The sequence below is a fragment of the Thalassophryne amazonica genome, chromosome 7 (assembly GCF_902500255.1).
Source record: "Thalassophryne amazonica chromosome 7, fThaAma1.1, whole genome shotgun sequence".
NCBI lineage: Eukaryota > Metazoa > Chordata > Actinopteri > Batrachoidiformes > Batrachoididae > Thalassophryne > Thalassophryne amazonica.
In genome coordinates this window covers 81,023,123-81,040,482 of record NC_047109.1, presented here as the reverse complement: position 1 = coordinate 81,040,482, position 17,360 = coordinate 81,023,123, and the positions used below count along the sequence as shown (strand labels likewise).

Genomic DNA, 17,360 nt, shown 5'->3' with positions numbered 1-17,360 from the left:
ATTTATAGGGATCTTTTGAGAATTAGAGATCGAAAACCCATTTACAGAGGTTACCTACCTGAAGTCAAGCCTATCTCTCAGCTGTGAAATCGAAACCTTACCCTCTGTTGTTCTCTCTTTCTCTCTCTCTTTTCCACTCTCTCAAACTATCTCTACCTCAACCTTTCTCTCGGGGGTCACAACTCTACAATGGAGCTGTGATAAGATGATTGTGAAGAGATGAGAGAATTTGTTAAAGATAGAGGGACAGTCGGGGAGGTCGTAGTGGGTTAGGACAAAGCCACATGTGGTGAAAGAGCAAGAGAAAGGCAGCTCAACTGCATGTAAACTTAGAAAACAGCTTATTTTTTCCCCTTGTTTTTGTCATTTCATACTACATTAAATTGGCTTTTTTCCACCTGTAAAAACTTCAGTTAATGGTGTCCAGAGTGGATGTATTTGAAAATGTGTGGCCAGTGATTCAAGAAATACCACTGAATCAGCACTGTTGTTTCTTGCAGGTACTATATTCGAGCATGGACACTTGACCCGGGTCTGAGGGGACCTAACCAGACCTGACAGGCTGGGCCTGGTTCGGGCAAATATTTCAAAAACCGGAGTATCATTTCAAGATGTTAGTCATTTAAAATAGTTTACTAATTACGTTGTGTGGCCAATGGGTCTGCTTCACATGACGCAAACATTTGTTTTTGTTAATTAAAAAATGATGAAAATACAGGATATAACAGTTTTCGTCCTGTATGCGGGGGGATTTGTTTAGCTGTGACAACATTAATACATTAATACCCCCGTCACGCATAGCCAGAATCACGCAGAATGGCATTAGAATGACAAATCGGCGCACATCCAAAAAGTGTTGAATTTCAGTTCCAAATCATTCTGACAGCCATCTGCGGAAGTCCACACAGTTGGTCAAAATCGGCCGGCGGTCTGAGTGTGTTGCACATGTTCAAAACCCTCCGGGTGCAGTTGAGATGGGACACCTATTCGACAGAGATCCAGGTGCAATCTGAGGACCATCTGACCACAATTTACATATTCCAGTGGCGGCAGAACATGATCTGAAACGATTGGAACCACGAGATGGATCTTGCACGGCATGGATCTTGCACGGCAAAGCCTGCCGATATAACCTACATGTGCCACTCATAATAATGCCCCCCCCCCCCCCTCCTCCTCCCCACAACACAAGCTGATAACCCTTCAGGTGCCTTTTGGCAAACTCCAGGTGGGCTGTCATATGCCTTTTACTAAGGAGTGGCTTCTGTCTCACCACTCTACCATACAGGCCTGATTGGTGGATTGTTGCAGAGATGGTAGTCCTTCTGGAAGGTTCTCCTCTCTCCACAGAGGAATGCTGGAGCTCTATCAGAGTGACCGTCAGGTTCTTTGTCACCCTGACTAAGGCCCTTCTCCCCTGAACTCTCAATTTAGATGGGCAGTCAGCTTTAGAAAGAGTTCTGGTGGATCCAAACGTCTTCCATTTATGGATGATGGAGGCCACTGTGCTCATTTGGACCTTCAAAGCAGCAGTAATGATTCTGTACCCTTCCCCAAAATTGTGCCTCCAGACGGTCCTGTCCCGGAGGGCTACACACAATTCCTTTGACTTCATGCTTGGTTTGTGCTCTCACGTGCACTGCCAACTGTGGGAGCTTGTATGTAGACAGGTGTGTGTCTTTCAAATAAAGTCCAATCAACTGAATTTACCCCAGGTGGACTCCAATTAAGCTGTAGAAACATCTCAAGGATGATCAATGGAGAAAGGATGCACCTGAGCTCAATTTTCAGCTTCATCGAAAGACTGTGAATAGGTATGTACATGTGACTGCTTAGTTTGTTATTATTATTATTATTATTATTATTATTATTATTATTATTTATTTTTAATACATTTGCAATATATATAGATATATATATATATATAGATATATATATATATATATTTAACTGGGAACCCTCAGTGTGGAGGGTTCCCGGTTCAAACCTCACCCCTGTCACATTTCTCCTTGTAATGTGGACTTGCATCAGGAAGGGCATCCGGAGTAAAGCTTGTGCACCTTGGTGGAACAACAACAAAAAAATTTCAAGTGCCCTGTAGGTCCCCATTCACTCGGATCTGTACACTGGCAAGTAAAACATGGATATCTGATTGGCTTAAACATCAGACATGATATTTGTTGGTTGTTTGTCCTTCAGCTGTTCCCAGTTGTTCAGGGTCACCACAGGAGATGCAGATCAAAGTTTTACGCCAGATGCCATCCCTGCCCAGAACTCTGGTTTGGCATGAAGAAACACAGCCCCCTGGTTTTCCCAAACTGTCTCACTACCAAGTACTAATCAGGACCTATTCTGATTCACCTCTGAGATCTGATGGGGTCAGATGAACACAAAGCAGAAGAGCTGCTTCAGGCACAATATGAAAGACATAGAGAAGAGACAGGGATTTAAAAAAAACTGTACTATGAAAAATAACTATTTTAATGTCGCTTTATTTAATATATTATGTTTGAATAATGAACACATTATTATAACCTTACAGGTATATTTCTCTCTTACTTTGAATGATGCCTAGCGACTATGGCTGGCACACGGTAGTGATTTATGGTGAGAAATATGATATTCATGTCAGAAAAGAAAGAAGAGCCCAAAATGATATAAAACTGGATTAGATAGAGAATGCCACAGAGACGCATGTTTGGACCAGGAGAGTGGAGAAGTGTTTGAGTAATGTGGCACAGTGTTTGAAAGAGTGAGATGTACAGAAGTAGAGAGAAGACGAACAAACAAGTCAAGGTAGAAAATCAAAGTTTATAAGCTGGAGCTAGGGAACAAGGAAGGAGATGTCTTGTGGAGAGAGGAGGGCAATGAAGGGAGAAGAAGCAGCATTAGTCAGCGTAACTGTAACAGAGTCTGACACAAAGCTTTGACCCCAGATAAGAGACTGTCTATTAATATATCCTAATGACTCAGGATGACAGCGAGCATGATGCTAATTCTTCTGTTTAGTTCGTTTACTTTGTGAATGATGATCCTAATGAATTCTTTAAAAATGTCACCTAATGGAGCATCCAGCTGTGTAAAAATGACACAGGAGCTGCAGTAGTGCAGCCCAAATAAGATGATTCGGTTTAAAGCTACAGGATTTAGGGGTATTTATGAGCAGAAATGGAATATAGCATCTGTTCATTCATGTATAATTACATGTCATAACAAATCAATGATTTTCATAAGCTTAGAATGACCCTTTCATATCTACACACATGGGAGTGGGCTCCCTCACAGAGACCGCCATGTTGTAGCACCATGTTGATACTAAGCGGCAAACCCTGATGGCGTCAGATGAAGCAAATGTGGAAGTGCAGTTCCTTGACTGGCCACTTGAGGCTGGCTCCAAAACAGAAAACATTCCCATTGAACTCTGTGATAAAATGTCCAACTTTAGGGCAGAAATAAACATATTTACAGCCTGGTTCAAAAAATGGTTTTGGTCTCTGTAGATAGATTCCTCCTCCATGACAACTGTACAGGGGTGTGTGGGGTTTTTTTTTTGCTTAAACGTCTGAGTTTGAAATATTTTACGTCACAACATTTTGTAAATTTGGTCACTTTGAGAGACAGTGCCTGAGCCCAGCATCTCCGTGTCTCGTCTTAGCTCAAACTCTGCTCGATGTGGCTGGAGGTGGAGGCTGTGTCTGTCGTTTAGGAGTACTGTATTTTTCACAGTATAAGGCACACCTGTCAAAAAAATGCAGATTGATGTGGAAAAAACCATATACAAGTCACACCAGAAAATAAGTCGCACTGGACTATAAATTGTTGCTTTTGCTGTGTTATGAGAGTTTTAATTTGCGATTTTTGTTCATTGCTGTGCTGTATTTGTCATGTTATTGGAGTTACTTTTGCTATTATTAATAAAAACAAACAAACAAACAAACAAAAAAACGTGAATTTTCCATGTATAAGTCGCACCAGAGTATAAGTTGCAGGACCTTGCAAACTAGTAAAAAATATGACATACTCAGGAAAATATGGTATTTTATTATAAACACCTGGAATACCGTATTTTCTGCACCATAAGGCGCACCGGATTATAAGGCGCGCCCTCAATTAGTGGGTACTTAACCCTTACAAAAGGCGCACCGGATTATAAGGCGCGCCCTCAATTAGCGGGTACTTAACCCTTACAAAAGGCGCACCGGATTATAAGGCGCAGCCTCAATTAGCGGGTACTTAACCCTTACAAAAGGCGCACCGGATTATAAGGCGCGACCTCAATTAGCGGTACTTAACCCTTACAAAAGGCGCACCGGATTATAAGGCGCGGCCTCAATTAGCGGGTACTTAACCCTTACAAAAGGCGCACCGGATTATAAGGCGCGGCCTCAATTAGCGGTACTTAACCCTTACAAAAGGCGCACCGGATTATAAGGCGCGCCCTCAATTAGCGGGTACTTAACCCTTACAAAAGGCGCACCGGATTATAAGGCGCGACCTCAATTAGCGGTACTTAACCCTTACAAAAGGCGCACGCTAAAACATATAGTCTACAAAAAAAAAAAAAAGGTCACGGAACTAAAACGGTGAGTTTATTTGAATTTTTTAACAACTTTGAACTACCGGTATTTAACAATATGGTACTCACATTGTTTTTTATTATGGTTCTGTCACAAATCCATCGAAGTCCTCATCTTCTGTGTCTGAATTGAACAGCTGGGCAATTTCGCCATCAAACACGCCAGGTTCCCGCTAATCATCGCTATCATTTTTGCCTTCAGCCGAATGGTGACTGTAGAGACACTTCTCCCGGCTGTTCTTTGTTCAGTGACCCATTGCTCGAGTTGGTCTTCTAGCTGTGGCCACCTCGCTTTGTTTCCACGGAAACTCCGTTTGGTCTTTTTAACTTGGCGCAGTTCATTTTCTTGTTTCCTCTCGCAGCTACTCTATTCCCATGAACAACCACATAACTGATAGCCTGCAGTTTAAATTGTGCCTCGTAAGCATGTCTCTTCGCTGGCTTCATTTTCCGGGGTCCTTAGACAAACAAATGTTGTTTTGCAGGATACCTGTAGTATACGGTAACTACCGGAGGAGTAGCGGAGGTAAGTGTATGTACCACGGACTCACGGACTCTTCTCTGATTGGTTCATCGCTGGCAGCGTACGTAGTCTACGCTACCAGCGTACGTACTTTACGTATTACGTAATGTTCTCCGATTGGTTTATCGCTGCCAGGGTATGTACTCTACGCTGCCAGCGTACGTACTTTACGTATTACGTCCCTGTGTCAGCGGGAAATGGTCTGATATTCCGCCGGTCAAAGACAACGTCGGTCGTTTTTACAGACTTTGGAATTCAGTGCGCACATAAGGCGCACCAGACTATAGGGCGCACGGCCGATTTTTGTGAAAATTTAAGGCTTTTAGGTGCACCTTATGGTGCGGAAAATACGGTAATATGTCTGCTTGTGTGGTGAAACATCCTAGCGGATTATCTTGCAATATTCACACTGAGTGAAATTCTCGTTGGATTTAAAGTTGTATGCTAATGGTCTTAGCACTTTTAGCAGCTTCATCCGTTAGGTCCAGTTAATATATGTTTACTGAGAAAATAAGTGGCTCATAACTCTTAATGTCCACAACAAAGTAAAATTAGGAGAACCACTGTGCAGTCCCCAAAAATATGATTTGATAAACACTCAAACCTATGTTAGGTGGTTCAGACTTTAAAAGAGGGGAGTGTTCTGGCGTCTTTAGTCACATACGGACAAACCCATGCTCCACCCCTTTATGCATTGTTGAGTTCATCATACAGCGGCCGTGAATATGGTGACGCCCAGAACATGGCCCAGAAACGGGCTTCATATCGGCTGTTCCGAGTCTCTATAGAAACCTACGGGCGACGTCACACAGGCCACAAATGGAGCATACTTGCACAGCAGAAACACTGAAAGCAAAAAAAAAAAAAAAAAAGAAAGAAGAAACTAAAGGAAATAGATTTTGTCTTTGCTCCCCTATGTACCATCTACCGGTAGCTAGTGCCGGCTAACAAGTTTGACAGCCCTCATTTTTGTGAAACAGAAGATCAGACAGAAGAAACAAAAACATGAAGTAATTAAAATCGTCAGCCCCAACAGATGGAAAGTTTCTGTTTGAATTTCTAAAGTAATAAAGTGAATGCATCATCGTCTCTTTCTATCAAACAGCAGCTCGGGTGATACACTTCAGAAGGGCACTTAGCAGTTTACATTTTACATTTTATCCCTTGGTTATTAAAGTTGTTTAAAAAGGCTTGATTAAAGATGTTTTTAAGTACTTTTTGCAGCACCTCTCAGGCTCATTAATTCTCCCTTGGTTACAGACAGCACAGAAAGCCCCAGAGACTTCTCATTCAGTCAGTGAAGGTAATCAGTCAGTGTGAATGAGGAGCCAATAATTTATTTTTAATGTGTTGCATCAGCACACCAGCACTGAGCTCCACGACACTGTAAAGATGAGCGTGCCTCTTCGTATAACTCCACACATTCGGGAGCAGCGAGGAAAAACAACTTAGTAAAACAAATTAAAGATTACGGTTCAGTGCATGTCTGATTCTCTTAAAACTTAAAGGCAGTGGACCTCAATTGATTTTTGGGTGACGGGTCGGAGGACGGAAAGTGAGGACGCATGAATTGTGAACCAATCTCTCCTTTCTGTCTGTGGTTGTGTTCGAGGCTTCTTTGTGGAAAATCAAAACCCAGATAAATCAATAGACAAACCACAGCAAAAAGCTTCTGGCACTTAATTAAATCTAGATTTTACATGGTTACAGCTTAAAATAGACACATCTGAATCTATTGGGAGTAACATAATATTTAGATGCTGTTTATTTAAGATTACTTCATCACTTAAAGGGGTCGTGTTGTGCACTTTTTAAAACAAGGTATTGTAAATTATAGGTGTCTTAAAAGCAGATATTCCCTTCGCTCATACGTAAGCGTTATACAGTTAAAATATAGAAGCGTGTCTGTGTGAATTATGTCCATCCCAGCCAGATTGTGAAATATTAAATGCTATCATCTTTAAAGTGCATATCACTAGTAAATGAAATGTCAAATGAGCTGACCATTATAAATACATAAATAAATAATTATGAAAATATTCATGTATTTTGTTTTATTTTTGGTACTATATGCGCAGAGAAATTAAGTCATAAACATGTAGGAATCAGTGTGATTTTACCTGCCTCTGATAAACGCTCTGAAACATCAAGCTGTAAGGAAAATGAATTTTGGTACCCTCAAAATTAACGTAATTTTTTAGTGTGAAACCAGTGGGGTTTTTTTTTGTGGACTTTGATGGTGAATACACGAAAATGGCTAAAATGTGTATTTTGCAATGATGTAGTTACATGACTAGTGTTGCTTATTAGGTGGATCGATTTTGCTTAAAAAATGCTTAAAAAGGTGGGGGGGTCTGGGGGTGCGGAGCCCCCGCAGAAGCTGAAAGGTTGTAGCCATGCTAATGCTCCCCTGAAGCATTTACTCCAAAAACGTCTGAAGGATCTAATGAAACGGTGAGATGCTGAAGAGCTTCGCTCGTTCATTTACATATTACATAAATGTAAAATGCAGATTAAAAGCAATTTTGCAGAGTGTGACCCCATTAAAACTTTGTAATAAAGGGAAAATACAGTGTTTCAGAAATCTAGCAAAAGGTTAAAGAAAAAATTTATTTGGTTGCCAGAGACAGGCAGAAAAGAATTTGAAAACTTGATGAGCCAAATATCAAACAGTTGACATTGTAAAAACTCTGTTTGCACACCACAAATTTACACATGGACCTTCGTAGTCAGAGAAAAGAGACAATTGCAGTAAATACATACCCATTACACTTCACTTACCACTATCTCCATTTTCTCTCTAATTCCTACATTCACGCCTGCTTAAATCACTTCCAGCTGTTAATTATTTCTTCGTTCCATCCAGTGGAGATGTAGCTGTTAGACACGGGGCAGACAAGTCGGTGCAGTCTATATGCAGCACATTTTCTGATTAAAGGTTTCTACTGTATGTTGGATGCACAACTCTCTCCAGCTGTTTCTGCAAAACTTTGACCACAGACTGTTGGCTGACCTCTGGACAAGGATCAGTTAGAATAGATTCAGTCCAGACGGCCTTCTGACATTTCTTCAACTTTACCTTCTCTCAAAGCCCTCCATGTTGTTCTGACCCTTGATACACATGCACACACTAGAATGCACACAAAGTTCCATACATAAGGTTGCAGAAACAGCGACACATAGGAATGACATCAAGGCCGAGAAGACGTGATGATGTGACATCACTGCACCCTCTGTGCCATAACGTGACTGCAGAGAGAGGGCGGGAGTGTGGAACATAAACACGCTGAGCGAGAGAGAGGTGAGAGACATGGGGGTAATAAAGAGAAAGCACAGACATAACAGCTGACACTGCACTTTCATACTCAGTAGGAGGGCCAAAAGTCTTCTGTGTTTTGTTTTTACAACTCTCAAGTTTCTTTGTCTCATTTTTAGCACGTATTCTTTTGTAATGCATCCCCACACTTCCATGTGCAGTTGTGCATTAAACACACATCTGGACTGTGCACTGCTACTTTCTCCAGCATATAAAAGATGTTTATAGCATTACCAGCACATAAATAAAAATCAATCTGTGCCTTGATCAAGCTCGAATAACTCACAGCGTGTGCATAGTGGCACATTACATTCCTGATCAGCAGTCATTCTATCCAAAGGTTTTGGCGACTCCAGGTTCTGGTTTTTCTCTCTGATATATTGTTTTTTTATGGTGTGTTAATGTCTGAGCAGTTTGCAAATGCATTTTTGATTATATGCTGCTGTGATTGGTCTTGCACTGGATCTTGAAGGTTTCCACTCTGTCCAACCACAGTCCATTCTTGTGTTTTAAAAGGCTCATGTAGAACATATTTCCTCAAACCTGGTATACTTTCTGCAATAGTGGACTGTCATGTACCAAATATCCGGCTATGTGACCTTGGACCTTTGACCCCCTAAATGGAACACTGTTTTGTGCAGCTTGTTTGTGGGCCATATTTTTTTGTTTTGTAGGTGTGCAGGTGTTTGACTGTTAGATCACATTCAGGTTAATCAACCTTTGAACAATGCTAATGGGTATTTTAATTAGTGATTAATGCATTGGTTATATTTGATGGTTCAGCAGAAAACACTTGAGAAAACAACAATGAAACAGGGATCACAAAGTTGACAAGAGTTTGAGAGTTGTCAGTCCTTTCATATGTTCTGAACGCTAGTGAAAATAATCCATCCAGGGGTCTGTTAATATAGCTTTTGGCCAGAAACAAAGGGAATAACAAACCGTTTTAACTATGAATTTTTATACTATAAATTGTCAGTTGATAAAGTGTTAGAAAAACAGACAGTTGGACTTCAATACAGTGAGGCAGATAATGAGTAAAAGGACAAATATGCTTATTTTAATGCGCAAACAAGAACCAGGGATGGGGCACAGAAGGAGGTAGAAGCACTTGGAGCCAGCCAGGGTCTGGTATGAAGAACTGAGAGGTCCAGTTGGGCATCAGTGGAGCTACAGTGGCAAAGGGAAGTCCAAAGGAGAGCCCTGTGCGGGACTATATTCTTCGTCCCACTCCTGCTCAAATTCTGACCATTCCCACCCACTCCCGCAATGGGTGTGTCCAGTCCCGCCCACACCCACAAAACGCTGAGCGCTAAATAATAGAGATGCATTGATTTTGTGTATCCTCCCGTTCCACAAGAGAAAACACGTAATTTAGGTTGTTAATAAAGAAATTCATGGGATTAGTTGTTTCATTGAATTCCTGGCCTGTATGTCTTTTGATGGACTGATCAGGAATAACGTTACTTATATAGTTGTTACGCCCTGTGGTCACTGTTTGTCACATCCTCTAAATAAATATTATGCCAATCTCCAATTTTTTCATCGTATATCCCAGTTTACATCAAATACATAAGGCTTCAACCAAATACCCACCTCATACAAGTACATATACTGCACGTTGCATGGAAAATAATACTGCACATGGGGCATTTCATGATGAATATCTAGTTTTCAGTTTAAGGACAGTTTTATGTGGCAATTTGGCAGCGCAGTCTTGTATGAGGGCAGGCACTAAAGGGGTAAAATATGATGCATATGATGTAATTTCTCTACTTTTGGGGACAGAAACATGGCACTTTCTCTGAGTTTTTTTTGCAAATGACATGCAATCAAACTGATAATGCAAAGAAAAAGTGCCGATGTGGTGGAAAGTGGACGTGTGTTGCGGTTTGTTTATAACCCGGAGCTCAAACGTGTCGAGGCGGTTGTGCAGATGAGAGAACGCAGCTACTCTGGTTAGCTGTGTAAGCTAACACTTACCGACGCAACCTCTCCCATTTGCCTCATCTTCCTTTCCCCACTGGGAACTGAAACTACTTCATGACTACGTCTGTGATTGCAGCCGAAATCAAAACACTTCACCATTTTCCCGTTAGATTTGACAGTGTTTGTGGGAAAAGACTAATTCCCGGGAGGAGGGAGTGTCAGCACAAACCATTCGGAGGATGGGGGTTTCAGTGGAAACCATTTTAAGCCAGCACATCTTAAACAGGCAGGTGCGCTAGGTGACAGTGAGTATGCTTTTAAGTTTACCGAGCCAGGCTGAATGGTTTGTGCTGAAACTCCTACACTCCACCCAGGGATTCTCTGCTGTGTTCATGTTGGCTGTCCCCAGATATGGTCAAATCCCATGATATCACGTAGGGATTCAGACGAGACTGCAATGCCCTGTTCAGTTACTGTATGCCCTTATAAGGGAACAGAGACACAGACTCGCTGCGCTATGTTTGTGTCTCTCTCTGTTTGCTGCTCCTGTTAAATTATTTAAGATGAAAGTAGCGTGTGGACATGCATACTTTACACTATTCTCCTTTGTTGACTGAGTCATCTTGTCGCTTCTGTTCCCGCAGTGTCTATTTTTAGCTGCCCACTCCCACCTGCAGCGAAGTTCTGACTACCCGTGACCACAAGATTTGTATTGGGTCCCACAATCCCAATGAAGCCCTCCTGTCTGAAGACCAAATGAAGATTAGTACACAAAAACAGTTCAAGATGAGCAAAAAATAGTTCACAGGGAAACCAGGTTTATGTAGCAAAGAGTACCACTCAGGAGACTAAATACTCTGGTGAGGATAGGTTGAAAGACCACAACTGATATACTGCCAGTATGATTAGTTGCAAGTGTTGAGCCACCACAGGTGAAATGGAGAGAGAGAGAGAGAGAGAGAGAGAGATATGCCAGAAGAGGCAAAGACAAGTGTGTGAGCCTGGAAGGAGACTATTTTTAATAGGACTGATTGCAGTATATATTTTGTAATAATAAGTAACAACTCAGACCGCTGGGATATTGGCTACAGCTCACCCTGTGACCCTTAATTGGAATAAGTGGCAAGAGCAAATGAATGAATGAATTAGAACTTGTCACTGGGTTTAATCCTCAAGCAACCAAGCTTTTTTGGTGACTAATATGGCAGAGTGGGTTATTTACGACCCCATTGACTTTATACTTGAACACTTCTATATAAATGATTGTTTTATTGTTCTTCATATTTATGTCACTCTGTAATATATGTGTCCATCATCCTTTTCATGCTCACTCTGGGTATCAAGAATCCATCTCAATGCTTGTGCAGCTGTAAATCTTGTTTTTCCAGGTCTGTTGGCCTGCTTCCCTGCAAAACAATAAAATATAATGAGAATAGAGTTGGCAAATTACAATACCATCTGAAGCTATAGTGTTGAAAAATAGATCTTCCCGGGGTCATAAGTAACCCCACACAAGTTTGGATTGTACTCACCACATGGATCGGCCGATCCTTGCAAAATTCTATAAACAAATGTAGGACAAATAGATTAACAAATTCACGGTTGGAAACCTTTTTCCGATTAAAATTAGACAAATGCTGCACCAAAGTGTATGCTGACCAAAAATATATATGCGACTGAAAAATATATGAATGACCCCACTGGGTCACTTGAGGGTTAATAGAAACTGTCAAAATCTTGTGTGTCTCAAACTGTGAAGCCTGTGTCAGGTATTAAACTGAACCTTGAACTGAACCTCAAACAGGAGTCAGAAAGACACTCACCCACACATCACACGTTATCCAGGCTTGAAAGTTGAGGCTGCCGGTGTCACCGACCGAACGGTCCCCTGTAAAAATCGGCCGCCTAGCCTTCACTGCGTCCATTAGCCGCGGTTCACCGATTATCACCTCGTTTCTGCTTCAAACTGCACTCCAGTCATCATCTATCTCAGACACAGACATCTGAAGCTTTTGTACAACAATCACACATAAATTCAGCATTTTTCATCATACAAGACAGAGGAAGCGATCAGAGCACCGCTGCTACATGAGCTGCTAGCTGATGCGTTTACTGTGGTCATTTCAAAGTGTCACCAAGTATCGCCTCATTTCTGCTTAAAACAGCCTTTAGAATGATTTAAGAGGTTTTACCATGTCATTTGATGGTTAATAATAACATTAATCCATTTGATCTCTTTGGGTGAAGAGACGCTGTCTCAGAGCTCCGAAATGACGCACGCGCAGTGAAGGCACGGCAGACCAGTTTTTAAAGGGGACCATTCAGTCTGCGACACCAGAAACATCAGCGCCGCGCTCACCCCCGCCTTCATTTTGTCTCTGACCTGTTTGGCCTTTTGGTGTCTGTCTCCCCCCCGCCTCCCCCACCCCGACTTAGTTGTTTCACACATCGCTCACTCGTCTTCTTTTTTCTTTTTGCTGTTTTTACCTCCATCCTTCTCTTTTGAAACCTACAGAATATGAGGGTCTTCTGTTGCACTTGGCATGTAAACAGAAAAAAACAAACAATAAAACAACAACACTACACAGCCCCATCAAGACACACAACGTGAACAAGGATTTAATTTGTATGTTTATGCAAAGCCAGCCTTTGCTATTCAAACCAGCAGACCTCAGCCAATTACAAGCAATCCAATTACTTTCTACGTGCAGCGCTCCCTATCAACACAGTGCCGGCTAAGACTGTAGTCAGCAACACTGTTGTGTGCGTGTGTGTGTGTGTTTTGGGGGCTCCGCCTGACCTGTAGGTTATTTTCTGGTTGGCTCATCGTCATGTTTGATTGGCTGGCTGCTGGTTTCATCACATTGTACCAGAGACCTAAACAGACCTCATGGCTTCTCTCTCTCTCTCTCAGCATTGGCTGACTTTGGTTTCGTCTGGCAGGGTAAGCTGTAGGGAAGCACTTTGATTGAAGAGACAGAACAAAAGCTCACACTGCCACCTTTGAAGCAGCTGTCCTGTGTATGAGAGTCACAGCGTGTACACACACACACACACACACACACACACACACACACACACACACACACACACACACACACACACACACACACACACACACACACACACACCAGACAGATCATATGATAAAGTAACGTGCAGATGCACACACATACACATTGACCAAGCTTTTCCGTTAGCTTAGCTATGTTGGATCATCATTGTTTGAATTTGTGTTGTCCCTTCAGAGCTGAAACTGTGGCCATACCACGACAGACACCGTCCTCAATACCACCTGCGACGTAATAATCATAAAAAAGGGCATTATTTTAGAGAGAGAGCACAGTGAATGTCACCTTCAGCGATTCAAAGCACATTTTAATCAGGGTTTTATTCAGAGTTGTGTAGAGCTCAGAACACCTCACCCATTTGAAAAAAGCAGCACTATAAATATAATGATTAGTGCTGAAATTAATGTTTGCATGATCAGTTGGCGTTAAAGTTACAATGTGTAGGATGTAGTGTCATCTTGTGGTGAAGCTGCAGATTGCATTAAGCCATCACCGGTCACAGTCTTAATGAACTGCATTTATGCAGTGCTTTTCCAAGTCAATCAGAAGCTCAAAGAGCTTGCCCAAGAGACCTGAGTGATTTTCTGGCCTGACGGGTTTGAACCGAGAATCCTTTGGTCTTAAGCCCACCGCTTAACCACTAGACCATCACCTCCCCGTGTTTTTATTTGTTTCTATTCAGGATTTAGCTTCTTTGGCCATGGTAATTCATACTCCTTGGCTGTCTTTTGTGAAAAGCAACGTGTATGATTCACCATTTTATAAAATGAGGGTTGTAAAACTTGTTAGCCTGTGGTAGCTACCACTCGACACTGTTTAGGTGAGCAACTACTGATTCGTTTTCTTTTTTCCTGCAGTTATAATGCCACCCTGCAAAATGTAAAATGCAGACCAGTGGTGGGCACACTTCCGATAATCCGATAACAGATAATTATCGAAGATAATGTTTTCAGTATTGCGTTAATCTTTTTAGATAACTTTAAAAACCATTATCGGACCAATTATCTTCCGATTAATTTTTGTCCTATAACTTTTAAACCGATAAACAAAATAAACAAAGCTGAACAGCGACAAGTACCTTCAGCACCTACCTGTTAAAAGTTTTGTAACAGACGCATAGTTATAACCTTTGCAAACAGAAGAGAACTGCTTGTATAAAAAGCATCTCAATCCTCAACAAAGCACAAACAGCCCCCAAAGGAAAAAGAAAAAAAACATTTCCTTTAACACTATACCGATATGCTGGCAATATGACCTAAGTCATCCAGAGGCATACAGTTTTAACTTATGGTTCAAATTTTAACCAAACTAATTTTGGACAAGTTATTTAAAATTACTGTCATGTCTGAAGTTTCATAAAGTAAAAATATCAGATATATGTTTTAGTTTTAAAGTAATGTGCTAATTTGTAAGGTTTTGTGAGCACATGCTCTGCCCCGCAGTGCATTTTGGGTAGGATGATGTAATCTCAGTACGTCACGACAGGACAAATGCATTTCAGACACTCTGTTCAGGCTCCACGGACAACAGCATTAAACTCTAGTGCCTAAAACTCTCTTGAATATATTCTCTGCGTTTATAGACGTTGATTTTTTTAATTGCGTTTGTTAAATTCCACGCATTTTAAATGTGAGCAGATAGGCATTATCTAGAATTTGTTTTGAAAGCCTCTACTGCCATCTAGCATCTACTGACCAGTAGTGTTCATGGCAGTGTCTGGGAACCAGTAGATGGCAGTGTTCTATTTATTTTTACCCCGGTTATGTCAGATGATTGTCAAATCAACTTTTTTGCTTTGCAGATGGCTTTTTTTTTTTTTTTACAAATGAAGTTTAAAAACAAAACAACTGCAAAATAATAATAATAATAATAACATTATTACAAGGCAGCTCTGCAGTGTTTGCACAGGCACAGTGCGAACGGTTGGATGCTGCTTGTAGCTTTCAGCAGCAGGATAACCTCACGACGGCCGACCACAGTAATATATCAAACAGGTTTGATTCTCATTTGACCATACGATCGGCGATCAGGAGGTGGTCGTCATTCTCTCCACATGAAAAAAATTTTGCGACGACACTTCCAGGGCTCCGTAAAAATGCCTGTTTTTACAAATAAAAAAATGGAATATTTTACAAAAGCACATTTAAACACCAACACACGACAGACGTCACATTAACGTGTTGGTTTACATAATGAATGACTGAACCAATCAGTGTTTAGCAGAGGCACGTTTACCCAGAATCCTTTGCGATCTGTCTCTTTGTTACAAAACGTCAGAATTAGTGCATTATTCAACATTAAAAGATATATGTTATATTTTAACTTTGTACAAATGACAGAATTGACATTAGTGGAATTATTCTATCAGTATTAATGTTATTTATAAATCAACACCATAACTCAATATGACTTTATTTTTCAAGACCGCCGCATGACCGGAGCTTTGTCATTGATAGAGAGCTGGCTTTACGGCTGCTCTCAGGGTGCTTCTGTGTTGGGAGGGCTGTAATAAACAAGAACTTCCAGCAGAGGCCGAATGTTAAATGAAAAAAGTGTGGTGTCATTGTTTGGGCCTCGGGGTGCCTCTGTGCTCGGAGCGCTGTAGTAAACAAGAGCTTCCAGCAGGGGCAGACTGTTGAAAGAAAAAAGTGTGAGTGTGATCTTAATGTGTGGGTCTGTTGTTATTTTTAATATTGTTAAAAGCTATTAAATTTGTTTTACTAGTAGTTGTAAATGTGCCAGAGATAATATTGGAATTTATCTGTTATCGGTTATCTGTAACTTCCGATACATTTTTGGGTGGTTTATTGTTTTATCTTTATCTCATAACTTTTCAGTTATCTGATTATCTGTTATTGAAGTAAATTTTTTTGTTATCTGTGCCCACCACTGATGCAGACTAAGTACATATGCCCCTTTTGGGGCTACTGTTTCAACATAGTGGTGCAACATGACGACCTCCATGACGGGGCCTGCTACCATGTAGATATTAGGCCTCGTTCTACGCTCATATAAACGTATTGATTTGTTGTTGCATACACTAATGAACAGATTGTTATGAGTGATATGTTCCATTTCTGCAAAAAACACCCCTATATTGTACATACTGTTAGTTTTACCTAATTTTTCAAAGAAAAACTGAAAACATTGAAGGACTCCTGCCTCTCGTCTGTGAAACATGGCTGCACATGCAAATAGGCAAGTGGCAAATAATGCACTGTGCAATCTTTTTCCATTGAATCTGTCGGGCCACTTTATTTGGGTCATTCAATAATCCTTAGTTGTAGGTATGCCTAATGAGGACAACTCGGCCATTATCATTTTCTGCATCTGCCTCTCTCCTCACTGGAACTAATTTCTCTGCTATTAAAATAAAGAAATGGTGGAATGTAGAGTGGCTGGTGGACAGGAGGAAAATGGAGGAGAGAAGAAGGAAGTGTCAGAGGGAGAGATGCTGGCAAGGAAGAAGAAATGCTAAACATGTGCATGGAAGCATTTAAAGTGAGGTTGCTGCATATCTGTGAGAGGAGTTGATTTCAGAGTTCAGACATATGAGAGAGAAATTGGTTGGCTACAGGTGACGTTTGCTCGCTGGCAGTGGCAAACATTATCGGGAAACTAACGGACGGACTCATCAGTCGCTCTGGACTCCGATGTCGCTTTACGGACTCTCTTAACAGCCAACACCAGATTGCGCACAACCCCTACGCTCGCGGGCAGCAGCGTGTGCTAAGCAGATCACAACCGCAAGGAACGACAATAAAGCTTAGCTTTGAATATCAATCAGCTCCCAACCAGGAGGAGGGATGAACCGAAGGAGGCAGGCAGACAGAAGGAAGGAGCTGATGAGAAGATGAGAGAGATAGGATGGAGGGAGAGATGAAGGGGTCACCCCAAGGAGATAAGTTAGGAAATGAAATGGGAAGAGGAACATGAAAGTAAAAG

General features: G+C 41.3%; 1 protein-coding gene and 1 long non-coding RNA gene across 2 annotated transcripts in view; one reads left to right on the top strand and one right to left on the bottom strand.

Moving 5' to 3' along the window:
- Window positions 1-17,360, top strand: part of efna3b (ephrin-A3b) — a 215,833-nt gene that overhangs the window by 80,496 nt on the left and 117,977 nt on the right. The window lies entirely within an intron of this gene.
- On the bottom strand, window positions 2,673-14,169 carry LOC117514349. The gene is made up of 4 exons (XR_004561865.1): window positions 14,158-14,169; window positions 13,916-13,918; window positions 6,058-6,061; window positions 2,673-3,137 (listed from the first exon to the last, which is right to left on the bottom strand). It is a non-coding gene; the product is annotated as an uncharacterized LOC117514349 (long non-coding RNA).